General features: G+C 42.3%; 1 pseudogene; it reads right to left on the bottom strand.

Annotated features, from left to right (window-relative positions):
- Positions 1-13041: 13041 nt before the first annotated feature.
- Positions 13042-17232, bottom strand: LOC130111967 (uncharacterized; annotated as a pseudogene).
- Positions 17233-23192: the final 5960 nt, after the last annotated feature.

The raw sequence follows: 23192 nt of genomic DNA, 5'->3' as shown, positions 1-23192 counted from the left end.
GCAGTCATTGGGCAGCAGGTGGGGAGACACCCTGGACAGGCCGCCGGACTATCACACAGTGCCAAATATACCCACACACATTCATACTTAGGGACAATTTAGTACGGCTGATTCACCTGACTTACATGTCTTTGGACTGTGGGAGGAAACCGGAGAGGAAACCCACGCAGACACGGGGAGAACATGCAAACTCCACACAGGACGGCCTGGGACTACCCCCAAGGTTGGATTACCCTGGGGCTCGAACCCAGGACCTTCTTACTGTGAGGCGACCTCGCCATCCACTGCGCCACCATGCCACCATGCCACCATATGTGTGTGTGTGTGTGTGTGTGTGTGTGTGTGTGTGTGTGTGTGTGTGTGTGTGTGTGTACATATATATATACACAGATAGAGGGAAAGAAAGTTTTAATACAGATATAGGGTTTTTCCTGTATCTGTGTTGATTTTTGATGTTGATGCTGTATCCGATACAGCATCAACATCACACACACACAATAATAAAACTCTTTAACACACCAAGGTCAGCTAAGATCTGCTACACTTACACCACACATTTCTTAGTAGAAAATGCAATTTCTTACATTATGGCTTCATCTTTGCCTCTTCACAGCCATCTTCCTCATCTTACTGGATGCAAGGTCCTTCATAGTATCTTTAATGTCCATCTGTTTAGCCAGGTCACACTCAATGGTACATATTGCCATTATCATTGCTTATATTTAGGGGGAACATGATTTTTGCAAGCCTCCATGCCCCCCCCCCCACCGGTGCCTGGACCCCAGAAAGCCCCCCCCCCCCCACGTGTGGCCCTGATAGGGGGTGCCGTACATTGCGCAGAATATAATTATGATTCTAAAGCCTTCCGGGACTACATTTCGATTTAGGGATATACAACTAAATCTGCATTGACTTCACCTGTCAGAAGGAAGGCCTGATGGTTAATACTGAAAAGGAAGGGAGCGAGCTGCCCTCCTGCCTATTGAAAACGTAGGCATTTATAGTAATCCCTCCAGAGAAAACTTCTCTGTGTAAGGGTGGATAGATAATGTGAAATGATGTTGAGAGCTGGTCCAAAACATGTCTCACCTCTGCTTATGTGTTTATATTGGCTTCCCCTGCCCCCACCACCACCACCATGGCAGTTTGGTAGGGTGGGCTATCTGATCATCTGGATGCCCATCCCAGCCCTGCTTTAGATCTGGTGTGCTGGACGAGTTGCACAGTAATACAAAACTTTATCTTGGAACTTGTGATATTTGTCACATTTGTAGTAATAGTTGGCAGGAGTTAAAGGGAAGATTTACAAAATGGTAGTGAGACCAGCTGTGTTATATGGTTTTGAGACAGTGGCACTGATGAAAAGACGGGAGGGGGAGCTGGAGGTGGCAGAGTTGAAGATGCTAAGATTTTCATTGGGAGTGATGAAGAAGGACAGGATTAGGAACGAGTATATTAGAGGGACAGCTCAGGTTGGACGGTTTGGAGACAAAGCAAAAGAGGCAAGATTGAGATGGCTTGGACATGTGTGGAGGAGAGATGCTGGGTATATTAGGAGAAGGATGCTGAATATGGAGCTGCCAGGGAAGAGGAAAAGAGGAAGGCCGAAGAGGAGGTTTATGGATGTGGTGATGGAGGACATGCAGGTGGCTGGTGTAACAGAGGAAGATGCAGAGGACAGGAAGAGATGGAAACGGATCCGCCGTGGCGATCCCTAATGGGAGCAGCCGAAAGTAGTAGTAGTAGTAGTAGTAGTAGTAGTAGTAGTAGTAGTAGTAGTAGTAGTAGTAGTAGTAGTAGTTTTTCGACATTCCAGATATTCCACTCAAATTTTTGGTTCATGTAGTATGAGATGTAGTGGTTCATGCAAGACCCACCCCCCGACCCCAAATAATAGCAAGACAAAATAACAAATAGTAATAATAATAATAATGACACCTGTAGATTTTATTATATATTTACAGGCTTTCAAATGTAGTCATTAAAACTTAATCCACATAATAAGAAGCACTGTTATTTGATGTTTGTTATTAAAATTTGAATTTCATATCTTTATTTCTGAGGAAGTAGTCTGAAAATAAGTTACTCACATTCTATCCTGTGTATAGATTGATGCAATTTTTGTGATTCGCTTCAAGCACCGGGTTTCATCTCTGTGAGAATCTCAGATCATACTGAACAATTTCAATGTCTGAAGCAAAGTTTCCCTCTTTGTCGGTAGCACATTTGGCTAGGTCCCTGATTCTCACCAATTTGACACTGCAACCGATTTGGACAGGCATGGACTGATGAGGTGCATATCACCTATGGCAACTGTTTCAAGTTGTGCGAGTCTGGTACAACCCTACCTGTCATCTCCGATGATCTTCAGCAGCAGAGAACGGCGACACCTTGATTTTTTCCATCTTCATTCCTCCTTCATCTGTCAACCTCCAACCTCAAGGGGAAAACCGGTGGTGTCATTGACAAATGTAAAGCCCGCTTTCTTAAATAATTAATATGTGAAAGAACTGTTGTAAATGTTTCTGATCTATGACAAGCTGCTTATTTTACCTCTTTCTTCACCTGGGGAAAATCCCATTTGCATTCATGACGCATCCGGTGGACCGAAGACAGCAATTTGGTGAACGTGTACCTCCACATAAAGGTTTGCTGCAAAACAAACAGTGACTAAACGTATTACATGATCATTGACAAAGCAAATGACAAATTTTTATTGTTTTTTCACAAAGATGCAAACACATTTTAACGGTTCAGATTCTACAAAAGCTTATCTGATTAGTTTTGACCTCAGTCATTTTGGTCAGCAGCGAAAGCTATATTTAGCAATTTCTTAGCAATAATTCTGCAGGATCCGTGGGGCTGGAATCCTTTCTCTAAAAGTGTTCAGAACAATAGTAAAGTTCAGTAAAGTTCAATTCAATTCATTGTTCCTCTTGTCTTGGTCATAGCACGTGGTTTTCTAGAAAATGCAGTGGACATGGAAGCTTGAATGATTTATCGAGTTTTACATGATTATATAAAAATGTTGGTGTTCGTAGGGAGGATCTCCACCTTATAGTTTTTCCATTGCAATCAATAATTTATCTCGACAGGCTTAGCCTCACTTCGGATGTTACTCGTTAAATATTTACCTTTACTTCACTGTAAATTCTATGCATTGGCCCTCATTTATTATCCCACTGCCACTGCAAGGTTTTTGTATAACACTGGAGGAGAAGATTGGGAAACTAACTGTACGCAGTCCGTTAGAACTGTCTGCTATGCAATACAGTTTTTGTTTTTGGTGTATTTTTGGGGTGCTCACTGGACATAAGTCAGTGAGAAAAAGAATTCAGCAGAAATAACGAACGGCCAAACTCGGCTAACTGAAAGTGTACAGGTATGTGGCTTTAGGCGGTTAGCTGTATTACTTAAAATAGGTACTGAAGATACTTAACGATGTAGTCTATCACCTAGTAACTATTGTCACTTGTCAGCTAAGCCCAAACAATAACCTTTTGCCATGTGATCATCGGTTACTTTGATGGTCTTCTCCTTTGGGACAGAGGCTAGCCCGTCCTGCCCTCTCTGATGGGCCAAGGTGGAGAGCACCATCGGCTGCAAGGTCTCAGGGTCACTCAAGAAAGGCCTTTGGACGTTATTGTGGTATGTGCAATACTGCATAATATTACCACAATGGAGGGAGAGGAACGCCCTCCTGTGCTACACTGTGACCCTGAAGAAGAAACTCGTCCTGACCTTCCCGGCCACATAGATGGCGGTTCTGAGGGACACCCTCTGCAATAACCATCCTAGATGGATGACCTCATCTTTTGAAAAATGCCTCCCTCCTTGATGTGAATGAACTCCAACCTTTGTTTTCATAGCCATCATGTTTGGGGGGAAAGAAAAGAGGGTTTTTGGACATGAACAACTGCAAGAGTGTAGACACATATATTTATATTTTCAGAAGGTGGGGAAATTCAAATCAAATTACTGCTGGACATTTTACTCGATACCCCCCACATGTGCCAAGCGATATCACTATTTTTTATCACTATTTGATGCCTCTTCCAGGAAGAGAAAACATAGGATTCTTTAAATACAAATAAAAAGGGAAAAAAAATTTGTGGTATTTTTTGGCATATAATGGTAGGCAAATGAGAACTCAGTGCAGATAAGAGGTTAAATGAGGAAAAGACATTTTTCATTTCATGTGGTCTTTAACAAAATGCTAAATGTTAAACATATAATACAGGATATATTTGATGTAGGCCAAATGCTATAGGGGTAAGATTCTTAATAAATCTCTTTAATTTGAATTTGGTCATAGTTTTTACATATATGTTGGAGACTCTGAAATAGTAGACTTTACGAGGCTCCATGCTAGCTGCTTTATACTAGCTTCCCCAGTGATATTATGCACCTATTCAACAACTTGTCAATAAAATCACAAAAACTCTGTTTTTATTTGTTTTACATCAAAATCTGACCTTAAAACTGATGATCACCTTAAGGCTGTTGTTGTGCGATTTTTACAGTCCACCCCCCCCCCCAAAAAAATCCAGGGTCGGCTGCCCTGCATGGGCACACAATATGATTAGCACTGAGTTAGGGATGCTCCTTAGTTGTTATTGGTTGTTTCATTTGGGCTGAATGGTTTTTGAGAATCAAAATTAGCAGCCAGAGAGACCAAGTTTGTTTTTTTTACAGTACATTTACTTGATGGATACTTATCAGTGTGCAATAATAATTTGACCAAAGATGACAAAATGATGTTAAAAGAAAGTTACCTCAGGGTAATGTAGCAGTTTATTCTGTTGCCTATCAACGTGGGGATCGCCGGTTCGAATCCCTGTGTTATCTCCAGCTTGGTTGGGCGTCCCTACAGACACAACTGTCAGTGTCTGCAATTGGGAAGCCGGATGTGGGTATGTGTCCTGGCCATTGCACTTGCACCTCCTCTGGTCGGTTGGGGCGCCTGTTCAGGGAGGAGGGGGAACTGGGGGGGAATAGCTTGATCCTGCCACGCACTATGCCTCCCAGTGAAACTCCTCACTGTCAGGTGAAAAGAAGCGGCTGGTGACTCTACATGTACTGGAAGAGACGCGGTACCCTCCCTGGATCAGCAGAGGAGGTGGAGCAGTGACCGGGATGGTTCAGAAGAGTGGGGTAATTAGCCAGATACAACCGGGGAGAAAAAGGTGGAACCCCCCCCCCAAAAAAGCTACCTATAACAACTTCAACTTCCTCTACAACAGCCAAGCTTTTGTAATTGTGTCACCAAGTCCAAGCAGGAAAGTGAGCAATATTCCAACCAATAATATCATAAAATATTTTCCCTCCACCCAACCGGCTTCAAAATTTTTTTTTTTTAAATCCTGCTAGGGGCAAAATTACACAATCCAGTCAGATCCTGAAGGATAAAATAACACTCCTCCCAACGTTTTGTCCCACCCTAATATCCCGTTTTACTTGGAAATACCTCACATTTGACATTAGGCGTAAACTATGATGAAAATATATAATCACAAGACAAAAACAAAATGATAACAGAAATAAAATTCACCCTCGTAAACAAACTATGGGAATGTGTTAATGTCATAACATTGCCTCATAGTTTTTGGTCAGAAAAGTGAGTTTTGATTTAGGTACTGCTCAGTTGTCATGGAAAAAAAGGGTCTTTGAGTATTTTCATTTCATCGTATTTTTTGCTTTAAATTGTCCAAACAATACTCTGGTCTGGATATTAGCTGCTAGGTTTTCAAGTAAAGATTCTCGTGCCTACTCAGGTTGGCATTGGGCCTCTTGCTGATGCAATGGCTATGCTTAAAAAGACAAAGTCAGGACACCTTCGGAGTCAGGCAGAAATCAAATTACCGGTACAAGAGGATTAACTTTAAAGCAGTCAACATCAGAGCAGTGTATTACGGTACCGCTAATGTGGACAATTTGCTCCACTCAGTGTGTAGCGAGACTGAGCGTTGGGCAAGATTGATCCGCTCTTTGCAAAGCCAACTTAGAAACCAATTGATATTAGCTCCACAAACAAACCTTGATGAGATCTCCACTGAATTGTTGGCCTGAGATTTCACAGGCTTTTCACTCAACACCAGCTTTCACCAGTCAGATCAGTACTTAGATACACATCATAACTTCACGGGCCACTTTGTCTATGAAATATCAGAGTGAAAATATGGGGAGATAGTATACTTTATGTTCTACAAGACTTAATAAGTCATGGTTCAATGAAACCTGCAAACATTTAATGTAACGCTGTTATTCTTATGGTATAATGTTAAAAAATTGTGTGAAACTTAAAAGTTAAAGACACCCCGGAACAGTCAAATGAAAGCTGCTTGTCTGGTGTATATAGCGTTTTTAAAACGGGCCAATCGATAAAATGTTTATGGTGTGATAAGTCCTTTTACCCATGTTATGCAATATGCTTAAGAATTCAGTTGCTGGGTTTTAGGAAATAATGGAAATGGGAAGATCTACAAAGTCTTAAGAGGCAGTAATCTAACTTATGTGCAATTCAAAAAGGTATGTGGCGTCAGCTCTCACATAGGGAATAGCTATTTGGGGCTTGTTATACGTGTTGTATTAACAATCATCTCTGTACTACCACAAGCTCTTGTGTGTGTGTGTGTGTGTGTGTGTGTGTGTGTGTGTGTGTGTGTGTGTGTGTGTGTGTGTGTGTGTGTGTGTGGAGGAAGTATGGACATAAACTTTTGGGACTGAGTGAGGCTTCATTCTGCAGAGGAGCATAACCAGCAGACACTCCCTCCTGTCTACCAAATGATTAACGTATACCTGTTTTACATTTCCTGCCTACAGCCATCCCAGTGTATGGGTCTCACAACTCATCATGCTTTAAAACTTTAAAAAAAAATAAAGAAAAAAAATTCAAGAATAAGTATCAAAATAAACGGGAATACAATAGATATGCTCATAAGTTATGAAAATATTACAGGGAGGGTCCTACTTTTTTGACAAATTGGTGTATATTTTTTATCAGTGTGAATCAGTGAATAGTCAGTGGAAAGAAGTGATGTTGTGCAAAAAAGCCACTGTTTTGCCCCGAGATATGCAAAATGAGGGAACTGGCCACTCACTCAAGTTTAAACTGTAACTAAACCCTAGAGTATTTTAATAGTTTTTAAACTTTCTAAAGGTTAAAAACATGGCAGGCTGGGCTTGGTTCTCTGTGACGTAAGCATGACAGGCTAAACACAGCTGTAGCTAATAATGTAACCGGTTATTTTCTTGCCCGGTGCGGGATTCGATACGGGGTGTACTGCACCACAAGGCGACGTCACTAACCGCTCGGCTAAAGGGTTAGACCCGTTAGCTAGGGGCTAACGTGTATTATTAGTAGTTTACAATAACATTAATACCGGGTCTGTTTGATTTAGGTGTTAGCTAGCACATCTGCCAGCAGACAGAGCCAACACGAACAGTCAATAGTACTATCGGCGCTGGTTCTTTGGCACACCTACATCCACAAGAATAGATTGACACATAACGCTAATCGCTAGCATACATTTACTCACCAACGTTAGCATACTAGCATCTTCTAATGTTAGCTCGGTAGCCACTGGCCAAGCAAACTTCCTGATGATGTCACCAAACAATCTTCATTATGTTTTCCCTTTGTTTCTGTGAACAGAGTGACACCATGGGGGGGGGGTCATTTATATAATAATAGTATTGTAACGTGCATGGATAAGTAGACCCGCTGGCTGGTGGGTCTGACCCTTTAGTCGAGCGGTTAGCGATGTCTCCTGCGGTGCGGGCGATACGGGTTCGCTTCCCGGCCGCGGCAGTTCCTGTGGTTGCGTTGTTCCCCGAATTAGCTACATTGGTGTCAGAAGTGGGGTGGGGCGACCGTAAGGCCAAAGGAAGTGTATGCGCCCTGAGGCGTGAAGGAGCTGATATGCTTAAGCGCGGGGACGCGCTTCCCGAAGGAGGGGGGGGTAGTGTAACGTGCATGGATAAGTAGACACGACTGGTTAACGATTTGGTCGCCTGTGGTGCGGGAGATCCAGGTTCGCGTCCTGGCTGCGGCGGTTCCCGGGCTGCCCCCCCCCCCCCGATCCTGCCACAGTATTATTCATAGGGTTGGGCATCGATCGTTAAGAAGTTCAAATTTCGATTTTGCCTATCGGGCTCCAGCGTCCCCGCAACCCTGAGCAGGATAAGCGGTTCGGATAATGGATGGATGGATTCTGTCTATCGGTTCCTATATAACATTCACTCGCGCTAAAGCTGGTTTCAGCTTCCGTAGTGACGGCAGGCGGCTTCCGCAGTTTCCGCCTCCGCAGGTTAAATGTGCGCCATCATGGACCAGCAAGCGGCGTGTTGACACAGTGCAACGCCTGTGGCGACATTATTTCGTGCAAGGGAGGATGCACAACAAATATGGCCAAACACCTGCGCCTCCACGGTGTACAAATGACCCAGTGTACCGTTGGACTCGTTGCGCCGGTCTCCATCTCCTGCCTCGGCGTCCTCTTCAGCCAACCCTGAGCAAACAGCAAGCAGCACCTCGTCACAACTGGGTAGGTGAAAATTAATAACGTTTGTCTTATTCGCAACAGCGAGACAGCAAACAACTTACACATGAGCGACTTGCTATAAACTGTGCAAATACTGAAATCTGTTTTTTTTTGTTTTTTTTTGTCTGTGCTGAACGCTCACGTGCACAGCCTGAGAAGGCAGATATGCTCATTTTTCTAAACAAGAACCACTTCTAATTCAAGGAGTTTAACACCTGGTAGTCCGGACCAGGGTGTGACTGTGTCTTTATTTCTTCATCTTCATGTATGAAGACAGTTGTTGTAAATGTAAATATAAGAATGAGTCATTGACACGAACGATCCGTTCTTAAAACAGAATGGCTTGTATAAAGTTTTTTTTTTTAAATACATTTTTCTTCTGTGAAAGCATGTGGCCTGTTTTGACCCCGCCTCTCAAAGAACCGGAATCGAGAATCGTTGACCGAAACCGAAAAGTAGAATCGTTAAAATCCAAACGATGCCCAACCCTAATTATTCCTGGCCTTCGATGGCACACATAAACATAGAAAAGGTTCTTCAGTTTTGTGTAATTTTGTATTTTTACGTCCCTGTTACAACTGTGGTCGTTAAGCTCAGTGAAATTTTGGATCTGTGCGCGTGCGCAGAGGGGGTGTGTGTGTGTTTTTTTGTTTGTGTGTTCACACGTGCACCTAATTGGCAGGTGGAAGCTCGTCAACTGGGACGCAGGAGTGGTCGAAGGTGTGTGAGCAGCTGATTGGTTCGCTGGTATAAAGAGAAGAAAGCCCAGTCTGTGAGCAGAGTGGATCTCTCCGTCATCGGCTCCCAACCCAACCATCTGCAGTCCCTGGTCGGTACCCATAGTGTCAGCTTGGCACTGATTTCTGACTGTGGCTATGCTGCTCCTAATGTGTAATGTAAATACTCTTTTGTCCTCACTCTTAGCCTGGGGGGAATAGAAGTAGGTAACTTTTGTTGAAACAAAAGATTTGTTTGTTTTTGTTTTTTTCATGAAAACTTAATCTTCCTGTTATCACAACAAAAGTTGTTTCCTTGTCATAACAAGTAACTGTATATTACAACATAGAATAACCTACCAGCTAAGAGCACAGTGCCAACATCTGCCATTTTTCAATATGTATTTCTCTTTGTGATTACTGGATGAGGACTGATTGTGAGCCAAGTATTTTTGGAGATAAGCATCAAACAACAACAAAAACAATTTAGTCGTACCCCTGCTGAGTTTTTTTATCGAGATGTGAAGCGTTGTTAGATCCACCAGTCATTTGTTTTGTTGTAATTAGCACCATTCAATATCAACCGCTGACATTTACTTGTCATATTACCATTCAGGAAAGCTGAAATATTACACAAAACACCTTTACATATGACAATAGTGTATTATTAATATTTTTACTCATTTCCTAAATGGATCCCTTCAAATCAATAATTCAGTCTGCTGAATATGGTCTTGAGTAACTAATGCTAACTATATTCTCTTAAAGTCTTAACTTTTAATTGTTGATGCATTATTGATCATCTCTGAGCAAAAATAGATATGACCTGATTTTGGGGAAAAAAAACAGCATTAATAGATACCAACTCCAGACCAGACTTTGATTTCTATTCTCTATGCATTAATTTGGAGAACAGTATATATATATATATATATTTTTTTTTTGTATCAGGTGTGGTGTTTTCTGGTTTAACGTAATAAAAGAGGCCACCTTACAAAGCACGCAATGTATCATTGTGTTTGCAGTGATGAATCATGTCTTCGTTCTAATTTCCATCTCATGAAGGTGTCAATGTCGGCACCATTTATAATGCAACAACTTCAATCTGTACATCATGACACACAATACTGTAAAGCAGTCTAACTGAGGATCTAGTTTTGAGAAACTATCAAACCAAATAAGCTTGTAAAACGCCAATTTTTTTTCTTTTTTAAAAAGCAACTTTTATAACACTTCAGAGTTGGAGAAAGTAGGATCACTGTGTGTACGTTGCATTGGATTACCATTCTGCCGAAGGTTAATTGCTTGCTTTCTAGAATCCCCTTTTTAATTTTGCATGGCAAACAATAGACCTGTTCACGTTCACTGCTAAGAGGTCATTATGAGATGTATTATTGCTGCAACGGATCATCAAATGACAAGATGGCCAAACAGATAGAAGCCAGTTTAATTCAAACAAGCCAAGTATCAGGATCATTCATCAAAAATATGTTTTGACGTGCATTTGCTGAATTATCTACACAACATACAATCAGCATCAGTTTTCATATTAATAAGAATACTATTAATAATCAAAATAACAAAAACACAAAATGAATTTTCAAATAGGATTGACTCCAATGCATTTATCCTCTGGCCAAACCCTTGGGCCTTCAGGGCCTTCTCTGCAGGTCCTACCAATTTTGAGAGGTGTAATTTTTAGTTGATAAAATATTACAAATTAGTAATTATAATGTTATTGTTGAAATAATTTATAAGTTATTTATTTGATTTTAGTAATCATTTTGGTTCCATTTCAGTTACCATCATAACCATAAACCTACTATCTGGAGCTAGCTGAAACTTGATGTTCCTGCTTCTGCATTGGCTTCTTTACAGCTATAACTGCACTAAAATAACATGTCGGTATTTTGCATTTCTGCAAACCACGGATGCATTAACATATTGGCCTTTCTGAACTAAAAATACATTTCCAACTTGTAGCCTATGTTGGCAGAGCCTGCATCCACGTCACATGACTACCAAGTTTGTCTGCGAAAACAAAAGAAATGGCTGACATTCCTATTATTCTCAGTGGAAAATGCAATATTTAAGATAGTTTCGGCATTGAAATGCATTTTGATAACATTTCTACTAAGAAATGTGCATTTTGTTTTCATAATCTTCATTCAGTCAATGTATATTATCTTTAGTTTGCTAGCTATTACAAAAGGTTCTTTCAGGTCATTCCAGGGATTGTTGGAATGCAATGTTTCCAACATTGAACACAATCCCAAAATGCGTTTTTACAACACTTGCTAAACATATCCTAAATAAATCAACATTTGTGTGACTTTTTTTTATCATTATTCAAATAAACCACCTAAATGCGGTCTAATTTATGTTTCAGCTGTAGTGAATATTTGATATATTCTGTAGAGTGTGTGTGTGTGTGTGTGTGTGTGTGTGTGTATATATATATATATATAATATATATATATATATATATATATATATATTGATGTACGCCATTTCAACAGTGCCCTGGCCCCTAAATGCTTTTCAAAACAATCCCCAGTCAAATTGGTTGTAATGTTTTCTACCCCTCCATTGGTCGCTGTGCATCATAAGTACCTACCCCATTGGTTATTATAATTTTAATGTTTCCCTATCTGATTGGTTTCTGTCTAACCAAAATTAGGGGCGTAACGCTGGGCAACATAAAATGTATTATTCTTTGTGAATAAAACATTAACAGCTGATGAGTGCAAGACGCACGAAACAGGCCTGTACTGCACTGTATTAAAATCTTTTTTCCTGTATCCTTGTATATATATATATATATATATATAGTTTTACAACCATATATAATGCTATTTTGCAAACCAGAAGAACTACGACTATAGTGCTGATTTGTATCAAGCTGCGTGGTGTAGCTCAAGGGAATTGTTGCTTTTAAAACTATTACTGTATTTCCTAGAATTGGAAGTTGTAAATACTAAATTGAGAGTACACAGGGGTGAAATGTGAAACACATTCATGTGATTGGATATTAAATATGTAATTGGTAAATGTCTGAAAATAAATTTTGACTATATTTGACAGCCTCCTGACTTAGTGACTATACTTATTTGGTATAGTCATATAACTGAAGTCAAGAGCTTTCTATAACAGTTAGTCCCATGTCTGTAGCCCCTTCTGTTGCTCAGTGAAAAGCCTTGCAACATGCACTGAGATGAAGGTTCAGAGATCAATATTTCAAAGCAAGAGCCATTTACAATCTTCAGACCAATATAAAGTTACTCTATAGTTTGAGACCTTTCCAAAGATGTATTTGGTTTAGTCATACAACAAAGTTTTATTTTTCCACAATTCATGGACACGGCCTTAGCACAGGCTTACACAGGCCTTAGCACAAAGATCCCTTTGGGGGCCCAACTCATGAAATTAAAGGTCTGTAGTTTTTTTTATTTTCTTTTTATCTGTTTTTGTGGAAATGGTGAGAAAAATCATTTAAGGTAATAATTTTTTACTAATTTATAACCAAAATAGTAGTCCTGGCCAACTTTGAAGCTTATTTTCCTGATGAAATGCAAGATCTTGCTTTTCAGACCTAACCCTAACCCAAGCAAATAATGCCCTGGATGGTCAGCAAGACTGCAGTATGTAAAAGGGACTTATTTTAAAAACAAATAAACAAACAAAATAACTTTCATTTCATGTATTGGGCCTCCAAAGGGCTCTCTGAAACTAGACCTGTGCCAAGGCTGAGATCTTTGGAGGCCCAATACATGAAATTAAAGTTATTTGTTTTGTTTGTTTGTTTTTTGTTTTGTGGCTTGTGTACCAGCAGCATTGGCCCACCGATCACTCCTTCTGATCCAAGGCCATCTGGAAGTCCTCTCTGCAGCCACCATGGAAGACTTGATGGTTTTCCTTTCAGCAGCCCCATTGATGCCAAGTGGAGTGTAGACCTTGCACAGTGAGCGGCCAGCAAAGTCTCTACACCCCCACTTTAATGGACTCACAACACGCCTTCCAGCCTCTCCTCTGGCACTGATCCACCAGCTCCTGGTACTTGGACTGCTTCCACTCATTTGCCTCCTACATCCGGCCCTCCCAGGGAACTGTCAGCTCTGTAAGGAGCACCTGTTTTGAAGAGGCTGATGATAGCACTATGTCTGGCCTCAACGAAGTTGTCATAACATGATCCGGGAACCTGAGCTGCTCCCCCAAGTCGACTCGCAGCTCCCGGTCTGACGCAGAGGTGAGGAGACCTGTTACTGATCTGGGCTCTAACTGAGGCTGCTCACCAGCCCTGACAAAGGCAATGTTCCTCTGTCCGCGGGCTTGCTTGTTATTGGCCACAGCTTTGGAGATGGCCTCTGCAACTGCCTTCAGCACCTGGTCATGTCGCCAGTGGATAACAGCCCTCCCCCAGGGCTGATGGGCAGCTGCTTAGGTTGTGCTCAAGTGAACCTTTTCCAGGGCACAGAAGACATGATAGAGAATCAGTATTGCCCCAGAGATAGAGATTTGCTGGGATAGGTAGAATATCATACACAGTTTGTACCATGAACTTGATCCGCTGTGGTTCTGCCTGCCAGATATCTGCCCAGGGTATCTTCCCCTCCAGCACACCCTCCCACCTTGTCCATGCTCCCTGCTGCTGCATGCCAACCATTCTGCTGGTCCTTTCCTCCTCGATCTCTGCCCACACCACCTCCAGGACTAGAAGATGTTTGTCCTTGCCTGCTGCCGATCAACCCGGTCACGGCTCTTTTCTGTCCTGGTCCCACAGTGGTGGAATGAACTCCCCACTGATGTCAGGACAGCGGAGTCGCTGCCCATCTTTCGGCACAGGTTGAAAACTCACCTCTTCAAGATCTACTACCCTGTTACTTGCTCTTAGCACTTATTGTATTCAGTCATTTACTTTCTTGCACTTTTACTTGAGTACTGGTTTTGCTCTTAGATGCTTGTTTAGAGAGAAGATGCACTTATGACCTCTGATGACTAGTAGTTCTCCTGATTTCCTATGTTAAATGCACTTATTGTAAGTTGCTTTGGATAAAAGCGTTGGCTAAATGACTGTAATGTAATGCCATAGTCCTTAACATAGCAAGGTTATGGGACGGCTCCCAGCCCTGCCTGTCCAGTTGCCGCTGTGCCCACACAACCCTGTGTCTCAGCTGAGACTCTGCTATCTCCAGGCCTTCCTGGGCTCTCTACTTCCTGCCTGTCTGCACCACAATGCCTGCTGATGCCACTGAAGAGTCCTTGGAGTCCCAATAGAGCAGTGTCTGCTTCTCTTGTCTGGGGAAACCTGAACTCTTCATAGAGGCTGCTGATAGGAAACTGGAATTTCTTGCTCCGCCCAAACAGGGATGCACTACTAAGGCTGTGTGGCATACCCAGCCATATCCAGAGGTAGTTACTAATCTTCCTCTCCAAGGTCTCCACTGTTGACAGTGTTACCTTGTAAACCAGCATAGGCCAAAGGACTCAGCGTAAAATGCCACGTTGGTAAATCAAAGCCTTGAACCTGCCAGGTAGGCCAGACTTGTCTACTGTGGTGAGCCAGTTCTCAAGCTCCTTGATGGTTGCTTGGATTGCTGCTGTATCTCTAAGGCTGCAGTCAAAGACCTTGCCTAGGCTCTTGACTAATTTCCTGCTAATGGATGGGATTGCAATGCCATCTAGAAAGAATCAACACTGGTCCACCACTTTTCCGTCCTTCAACACCCTGGCTCTGGATTTGACTGGTTTAAAACTCATCCTTGCCCTGGAGATGAGCTTCTCCAGGCCCTGGAAGTTCCACCTACCAGTAGGCACTGTTGATGTGGTGATGGTGACGTTGTCCATAAAGACTCTGATGGGGCTGCTGAACGCCAGACTTGGACAGAGGGCCTCTGCACTCAGTTTCAGCTGCCCTGACACCATATTCATGGCAAGGGTGAAGAGTGTAACTGAGATGGTACACCCAGTTATGATCTCCTTCTCAAGCCGGTGCCAGTCAGATGTTGTGTTCCCAGAAGTGACTCTGAGCCTGAAGTTCCCATAGTAGTTCAGGATGAGATCTTTGATCTTACTGGGTATATGGTGTTGTCCAGGGTAGTCTTGATCAGCTTGTGGGGTATTGAGCCATATATGTTGGCACGGTCAAGCCAAAGCACAACTAGGTCACCTTTCCCTTTGTGTGCCTCCTTGATCAGCTGGGTGACAACTATGTTGTGTTCTAGGCACCTTGGAATTCCAGGAATGCCACCTTTCTGTACCAAAGTATCAATGTAGGCATTCTTATGGAGGAAGTCCATCATCCTTCTGGATAGGACACTGAAGAAGATCTTCCCCCTCACACTGAGGAGCAAGATGGATCTGAACTGCACCAACTTGTTTGAGTTCTCTTCCTTTGGTATCCAGACTCCCCCTGCCTGCCTCCACTGGCCTGTTACAGTTCCCCTGTGCCAAATCACCCGCAGAGTCTTCCAGAGGATACTGAGGAGCTCTGGGCAGTGCTTGTACACCTTATAGGGTACTCCACTGGGTCCCAGAGTAGAGTTGGCTCTGACTGCAGTACCCACTCCTGGACTTCCTTCCAGGGCAGCTCTCAGATGTCGAACTCCACTGTGGGTGATGGTACATACAAAAGAGCTCTGAGGGGCCCTAGCTCTTGCTCTCTATCAGGGTCACTCGGAGTTTTGTGCAGGAAGTGGTCTACCTCTTCTGAAGAGCAGGCAAAACAACCGCTTCGCTTCTGCCCTAACAGCTGCCTTGTGAATCCAAATGGATCAGCTGTAAACACAGTATGCTTCCTGGCTCTCTCCTTCCTCTGTCTTCTGTGCCATTCTGCTCTACGCAGGGACATAAACTTCTTCCTGATGATGTAACAGAGCTCAGCCAGTGAGGGTTTCTCCTTCTCAGTTGCTACCTTTAACTGCCTTACCAGAGTCCAGAGCTCTTGTCGCAGTTGGTGGATCTTGTCTGCCCTTCGGTTCATGGTGTAGTTGGGTCTGGGGGTCTTGCCCTCTTCAACATTCTGACATTCTTGTGTAAGAAGTCGGGTTGTTGTGAATCATCTAGTGTGTTGGTGTAGTGTTCTGTGCCTGTCACGCCTCACTCTCAACCTTCATCGCTGCTAGTAGAAATGTGAACAGGAGAGCCGAGCATGTAAGTCTCTCCCTGCCAGTACATGGCCTCTCCAACAGCAACCCCTATGTAGTGCCTCCTTGTGGTTACGCACAGTAACTGGATACATCTTGGACCCCGGCCGAACTACAAGGGACTCAGAGGAGGTCTGGCCCTTAGATGTGCGGTACGCAGGCCCATCGGTGTGTTGATATTCCCTGATGCCCACGAACCAGACCCCAGCAATGGGGTAAATAGTGCCACTGCCTAGTGGATACCTCGGAAAAGGAATAGGCTACGGAAGTAAACCCCTATCAACATCCACAGTGCTGTTGTTTTTTGTTTTTCTTGCCCTTTTGTATCTGTTTAAGTCAGAGAGTACTGCTGGCATCATGTGTGGCTGCCGCTTCTCTAACTCGTAGCCCCCCCTTCCCATCCACCCCTGTATGTCTGTGTTATGTTTATCTGTTGTCTTGTTTCACCCCGTTTATTGTAAAGCAACTTTGACTGTTAGAAAAGCGCTATATAAGATAGATTTATTATTATTATTATAACCAGGCAGAGATGTTTGGTGTTGTTAATATTAATTATAAACTATTATAAATAGTTATAATAATATTATTATTATTATAACTTTATTATTGTTATAACCAAGCAGATATGTTTGGTGTTAATAATAATGATAATTATTATTATTATTATTGTTATTATTATTAACACCAAACATCTCTGCTGCAAAACTGACAATGATAGTTGTCATCATCAGAAGTCGTCTGTCTGCATCTCCCTTTGCTGTTGATATGATGGTTCTGGCCATGTCCTCATCAAACTGGTGCCACTCATCTGTGCTGGCTTGCCGGAGGCCACTTGACTCCACTCTGCTGAGCTACTCTGCTGGAAGCCAGAGAGCTTAGAACATGGAGGTTCTGGGCTCTGTGGGGTTTCTTCAGGCCGGGCTCCTCATGCGTCTCACCAGGAGTGGATCCTGTGTGCTGCGCTGCTCCCCTCTGTGCCAAGCATTTTATTCGGGCCTGATGGATTGTGCAGTACTAATGCAGTATAAATATACACCAGAGTATTTCACAGTTGAAATATATTTCCCTGTTGTCGTTATTTGCTGCAAAATGCAAGTGGCATTCCCAAAGATTCCCCAGTACTGGTGTCAATGCATTTTCGACATCCATCCATCCATCCATTATCTGAACCGCTTATCCTGCTCTCAGGGTCGCGGGGATGGTGGAGCCTATTCCAGCAGTCATTGGGCAGCAGGCGGGGAGACACCCTGGACAGGCCGCCAGGCCATCACACACACACACATGCACACACATACATACACACACACACATTCATACCTAGGGGCAATTTAGTACAGCCGATTCACCTGACCTACATGTCTTTGGACTGTGGGAGGAAACCAGAGCCCCCGGAGGAAACCCACACAGACAGGGGGAGAACATACAAACTCCACACAGAGGACAACCCGGGATGACCCTCCAAGGTTGAAATACCCCAGGGCTCAAACCCAGGACCTTCTTGCTGTGAAGCGACTGTGCCAACCACTGTGCCACCATGCCGCCCCATTTTCGACATATTTGGGTTTTTTTTATCGCTTGGAGCCATTATTTGCACCATTCAACATCTGTTGGTAATCAGTGGTAGCTTACGCTTACTCCTTCCTCTTTCTGTAGTTGTCACAGCCGGGCACAATAGAACAAGAATACATTTTTGCTGTCAATAAAACTAATCCAATTCTATTTATGTAATTTTTCAGTTTTCCCATCAAAGCGCGAATAATTTAAGACTTCTTTGTACACAGACCCCCAAGAAATGCCCACCTCCACAAGCTGGGCAGGCTTTGGAAGGATTTGGGGTTTGGGTGTCAGATGCATCCTGGTACATGTAGGCAGTGCCGGCACGGCCCCACGACCAGGAGAACTCGGATTTCTCGGTCAATATAGCACACGCTAAGGAATTTATTTCTTCAGTTGACTATATCGGTGCTAAATACTGATTGGACAGGCACATAAAAACCATTTACATTTCCCTTTAAAGAGACAGACAGTGCATCCAACCAGCGATGATCCTTGTCGATAGGCACCCTCCTTATCCAATAGAAGTTCATGTAGTTGTCTTTTCCAATTTGTGGTTGTGTTTTCTGTTTAGTTGTGGTTTCCGTTTTGCCATTGTGATTTCAGATTTGTTGTTGTGTTTTCGCCTTTGTTAATTTGATTTGCAATTTGTCGCTGTGTTTTGTTATTTACCATTGTGTTTTCTTATTTGCCATTGTGTTTTGTGAGTTGTTGTATTTTCCTATTGGCCGCTGTATTTTGTGTGTTTTCCTATTTGTCGTTGTGATTTCCTATATGCCGTTGTGTTTTTTTAAGTGTCTTTGTGTTTTCCTATTTGTCGTAGGGATTTGCACTTCAGGGCCATCGTAGGCTACAGACTTGGGACCAGCTGTTATAGAGACCTCTTGACCTCAGGTATGTGGGGGCATGGTCAAATGTGGTCAAAATTAATGTCCACCCATTTTACAAATAGATCTTTAAAATTTGATTGCACAAATGTGTTTCCCATCCCCTTAAACCCCTCAGTGTACTCTCAATTCACTATTTACAACTTCCAGTTCTCGGAAATACAAAATCTACAATTTCCTTGAGCTGTGCCATGCCGCTTGATACAAATCAGCACCATAGTTGTAGTTCTTCTGGTTTGCAAAAATAGTGTTGTGAATAGGGTCATAAAAATAGATATATCTACAGAATATAGCAAATATTTACTGCAGCCGAAACATTAATTACACTGCATTTAGATGGTTTATTTAAAAAAAGAGGAAAAAGATTTTGATTTATTTAGGATATTTTAGCAAGTATTGTGGAATTATTTTTTTTGGGGGGGGCGGGTGTTCAATGTTGGAAACATTGCCAATTTTCTGGCGAGACCTGAAAGAATCTTCGTAATAGCTAGCAAACTAAAGATCATATACATTCACTGAATGAAGATTAGGAAAATAAAATGCTAATTTCTTGCGTGAAATGTTATCAAAACACATATTAATGCCAAAACTATCTTAAAATATTGCATTTTCCACTGAGTATAACAGGAATGTCAGCCGCTTTTTTTTCTTTCTTTTTTTTTCGCAGACAGAAACTTGACAATCACGCAAGCACCGCCAACATTGGCCATACGTTGAAATATTGATTTAAAACTTATTGTTGGTTTAGAATCGAGATTTTAATGTATCCATGGTTTACAGAAATGTAAAATGCCATTTTGGGCATTGGGTTGTCATTTTGGGCCTGCTGTGTCCTCGGCTGCAGGATCTGTTCATAGAAAATATACTTGACATTAATATAGGGTGACAACAAAATTAACCAATCAAAATTTGTCTTTATGCATGCTCAATAATCCAGGTAAGAAAATCACAGAAAGTTGAATCAGTTCATCTGAACACAACTTTTATTGAGAGAAATGTTTCATCACTCATCTAAGTGACCTCTTCAGTCTCCGCTTACTGCAGGTATCCGGTGTCCACCCGAAGGACCGGGTCCCCCGGCACAAACAGAGCAATATAGTGTACGCTGCTATGTGCCGGGAGGATTGCCATGAATTGTTCAATGGGGAAACCAAACAGACGCTGGCCAAGAGGATGGCCCAACACAGAAGAACGCATCAGGCCAGGACTCTGAAGTCTACACCCATCTACAGGCCAGTCAGTGGCCACGCCTTCAAGGATGAGGATGTGCACATTCTTGATAGGGAGGAACGCTGGTTTGAACGGGGAGTCAAAGAGGCCACCTACAAGAGGGAACGACCATCCCTGAACAAGTGTACATTTGTCACCATCTTACAATGCTGTAGTTGCAACTATTCCCTAATCCTCTGTGAATAGTACACATGGCCTTTGAAACGCTAGTTAATGGTCACAGCAAATATGAAACCAATCATTTGGTCACTATGCCACTGCATTGTGTATATGGGTGGGGAGTCAGCTGAGACTGAAGAGGTCACTCAGATGAGTGATGAAGCTTTTCTCTCAATAAACGTTGTGTCCAGATGAACTGATTCAACCTTCTGTGATGATCAAATTTTTGTTTGTGTTGATTGGGACGCCACTATTTTTTTTCTCCCCAATTGTGCTTGGCCAACTACCCTACTCTTCACATCCGGCTTCCCACCTGCAGACACAGCCAGTTGTGTCTGTAGAGACGCCCGACCTAGCCAGAGGTAACACGGGAATTTGAACCGCTGACCCCCGTGTTGGTAGGCAACGGAACAGACCGCTACGCTACCCGGGCGCCGCACTTGCTAGAAGGGGCCAGATGATGTCATCATATCAACCAATAGGCCTAGGTATTTCTTCATGCCTAGGGCATGTAATGCGCTATAGCCTGCCACTGTTAGAAATCGAGAATAATGGCGGCTCACAAAGAAATTGGCATCGTGGCCGATTTGCTTCGGATTCCACTTTTCAGGCAAAGTTTTCAAGATGAGCAAGCGCGAAACCGTCCAGACCAGTGGCGCACCTGATGCGGGTTGCGAGTGCGTCCTAATAAATGTCCCTACTAAACGTCTCTCTCAGGTCAAGGAGTGGGTGAGTGACCACAATTTGTGACGTACAGCCCCATGGGAGAAAGGTTTCTGAAAAGGAGAGACCCACTACTAAGCTCAGTATGGGGTGCCATTTGTAAACTTGAAGAGGAACATTTTCACAGGCCCGCAGGCGGGCAAGGGCTTCGTCAGGCACTTCACCGAAGCCGAAGGTGATTAATCGTTTCATCAGGAAGGGATGAAGAATCGATTTTTGGTTTTCAAGTGACTGGTGAGTCCTGCTGTATTAATTATCTATAGCGTTGAGTTGATTAAGATTGTTGTTGACAATGCTCAGATATGCTAATGCATATGCTATATATATATATACACTACCGTTCAAAAGTTTGGGATCACCCAAACAATTTTGTGTTTTCCATGAAAAGTCACACTTATTCACCACCATATGTTGTGAAATGAATAGAAAATAGAGTCAGGACATTGACAAGGTTAGAAATAATGATTTGTATTTGAAATAAGATTTTTTTTACATCAAACTTTGCTTTCGTCAAAGAATCCTCCATTTGCAGCAATTACAGCATTGCAGACCTTTGGCATTCTAGCTGTTAATTTGTTGAGGTAATCTGGAGAAATTGCACCCCACGCTTCCAGAAGCAGCTCCCACAAGTTGGATTGGTTGGATGGGCACTTCTTTGAACAGATTGAGTTTCTGGAGCATCACATTTGTGGGGTCAATTAAACGCTCAAAATGGCCAGAAAAAGAGAACTTTCATCTGAAACTCGACAGTCTATTCTTGTTCTTAGAAATGAAGGCTATTCCATGCGAGAAATTGCTAAGAAATTGAAGATTTCCTACACCGGTGTGTACTACTCCCTTCAGAGGACAGCACAAACAGGCTCTAACCAGAGTAGAAAAAGAAGTGGGAGGCCGCGTTGCACAACTGAGCAAGAAGATAAGTACATTAGAGTCTCTAGTTTGAGAAACAGATGCCTCACAGGTCCCCAACTGGCATCTTCATTAAATAGTACCTGTTAGAGCCTGTTTGTGCTGTCCTCTGAAGGGAGTAGTACACACCGGTGTAGGAAATCTTCAATTTCTTAGCAATTTCTCGCATGGAATAGCCTTCATTTCTAAGAACAAGAATAGACTGTCGAGTTTCAGATGAAAGTTCTCTTTTTCTGGCCATTTTGAGCGTTTAATTGACCCCACAAATGTGATGCTCCAGAAACTCAATCTGCTCAAAGAAGTGCCCATCCAACCAATCCAACTTGTGGGAGCTGCTTCTGGAAGCGTGGGGTGCAATTTCTCCAGATTACCTCAGCAAATTAACAGCTAGAATGCCAAAGGTCTGCAATGCTGTAATTGCTGCAAATGGAGGATTCTTTGACGAAAGCAAAGTTTGATGTAAAAAAAATCTTATTTCAAATACAAATCATTATTTCTAACCTTGTCAATGTCTTGACTCTATTTTCTATTCATTTCACAACATATGGTGGTGAATAAGTGTGACTTTTCATGGAAAACACGAAATTGTTTGGGTGATCCCAAACTTTTGAACGGTAGTGTATATATATATATATACACACACACATATATTTATATTTATTTATTTATTTATTCATAATGCATTTGTATTTGTCAGTGAAATAACTGGGTTTGCATAATTTCAGCTTGTTGAGCCGGTGGTTTGGGCACATGGGTTAACAGGTTTCGGGAGGCGATTTTGTAATGGACTTATTTTTACGATTTTGTAATGAACTTATTTTTTATGTGGAATTCATGACGTAGTTTGCATATTGTTTCAGTTTTAGTGGAGCTTGAGGCAATGAGTTGCTGGTGATTTTGTGTGTGTGTGTGTGTGTGTGTGTGTGTGTGTGTGTGTGTGTGTGTGTGTGGCAGGGTGATTAATCTGACCTTTGAAGGCCCATTGCGAGGCCCCACAGTCTGCTACTGGGAATTTCTACGGAGAATAAAAAATGGCAAGAGATATTAATTAGATATTAACATACTTTCACAACATTTCAATGTATTTCTGCAATAAAAGAGGAATGAATTTTGTTTCCTTACATGATTTGTGAAAAATCTGGGGGATCTCTAAAATATTGACAATATCCAATGCATTTCTATTTTTCTGTATCTTCATCATCATGGATCATTTATAAATGTAGGCTATAATTGTTGTGTGATTCATGCATAAGAATGATTCATCATTAATTCACGGTAATAAAGATATCAGCATGCATGCTATTCTTGCCATCACCATCAAAGTGTGGC

This window comes from Lampris incognitus, chromosome 4, assembly GCF_029633865.1.
Source record: "Lampris incognitus isolate fLamInc1 chromosome 4, fLamInc1.hap2, whole genome shotgun sequence".
Classification (NCBI taxonomy): Eukaryota; Metazoa; Chordata; class Actinopteri; order Lampriformes; family Lampridae; genus Lampris; species Lampris incognitus.
Note: the sequence above shows the minus strand (reverse complement) of the source record. Positions and strands in the feature narration are given on the sequence as shown.